Below are 1,595 nucleotides of genomic sequence, written 5' to 3' on the forward strand. Positions count from 1 at the left end.
GCAAGCAGATGTCTCTAATGCCTCGCTCACCTCCCACTGCCTACCACTGGCTCAGTATAGGACCGAGCGCCCCCATGTCCTCCCCGCACCGTGCCTCGGTCCCCACCTGATGACCTTTTCTAACAGATGCCACATAAAAAACCCTGAGTCCAGCCTAGCTAAGCTCTGAACTTCACCAAACCTTGGCCAGGCAGGACCCAGCTCATAGGAAGCCCTCATTTCCAGAGAGAAGATAACCAGAAGTTGTTTCCCATGTAGTTTTAAGAAAAAAACTAATCACGCAAAATAACTTTTATTTAAATAATAAATAATTTGTTATAATATTATAATTTACTTAAAAGCAACCATTTCTAGTTACAAGCTGGGTTCAGGCTACATTTAATCAAATCTCTACTACTTTTCTAAATAAAATTGACCTTGATGACAAGCAGGCCGTAGAAGTTCTCCGGGAACAAAGATGTAGCTCTCCTTCAGTAAGGCAAAAAGAGGACTTGGTACTTCAAGAAGGTTTACAGAGGCTTCTTGCTAAACATGGCAGATTCAACATGTACCTGCTCCTTCCCTAACCTTGCTGAAAGGCGAGCAAAGAATAAAGCAAAGATAGAAAAAGACAGAACAGGAGAAGCTACAGATGTCAACAGATTTTTGGAAGATGGAAAGCAGATGCAGGAATTAGCAGAGCTGAGAAATCAGAAACCAAGCCCCTACCCAAGAGGACAGATCTTGCCACCGATGCTAGAAGAGGCAGCAGTTGGAGGCGGCAGCTACTGTGGAAGGCAGGAGAGAGGGTGGAGCTCAGAACAGGGAGGCTAAGGATAAGTCTGTATGAGGAGCGATTCTGCCCAGGGCTTCTCCCTTTTCCCACGCAGGACACTGACCTCGCCTCCATCACCCCAGCATTTTACGGGGAAACTGAGCCAGAAAGACTCCAAAGGAGAAGGGCAGGGTTCAGCACCGTGCTGAGACAGAGGGGTTAAGTGACAGTCTATGCATGGAGCCTCAGAAATCCCTTCCCCCTTCTGCCACTTGGTCCCAAAAGCACTGTCACTCAGGTGTCCCTTCCCCACACTCTCCGCAGCCCTGGGCAGGAAACTGGTCCCAGAAAGAACTCCACAGATACTTTTGTTTGAGAGAATCCCCAATAAAATGGCTGGGTCCTCAGCTGGCCACTCTATAATGAAGGCCAGAAGTTGAAAAGTCCATCCACACACAGCTTCTGGAAGCTTTTGGTGACCTATTCTTCGATTTTAACAAACAGCCCAAGGGTGACCAGTCTCTTGAGGAAGATTACGAAGTGGAAAGAGAGAGAAAATATATCAAATTTAAAAAAAGAAAGAAAAAGAAAAAGGAGACAACTCAAAGGAATGAAGGTAATGCAGGAAACAGGAAAAAATAAACTTCAAAACACTATCATTAATCTCAGAGATATAAGATGTTAGATCCGTGAAAAAATAAAAAGTTATTTTAAAAAGCTCAATGAGAAAACAAGAAAGAGAGCTTTTGGAAATTAAAAATATAAGAAGTGAAATCTGAAATTCAACAGAAGGGTTGAAAGGAACAGGGGTAATATCCCAGGAAACAGACCGAAAAAAAAA

Source organism: Pteropus vampyrus, unplaced genomic scaffold (assembly GCF_000151845.1).
Source record: "Pteropus vampyrus isolate Shadow unplaced genomic scaffold, Pvam_2.0 Scaffold3, whole genome shotgun sequence".
Classification (NCBI taxonomy): Eukaryota; Metazoa; Chordata; class Mammalia; order Chiroptera; family Pteropodidae; genus Pteropus; species Pteropus vampyrus.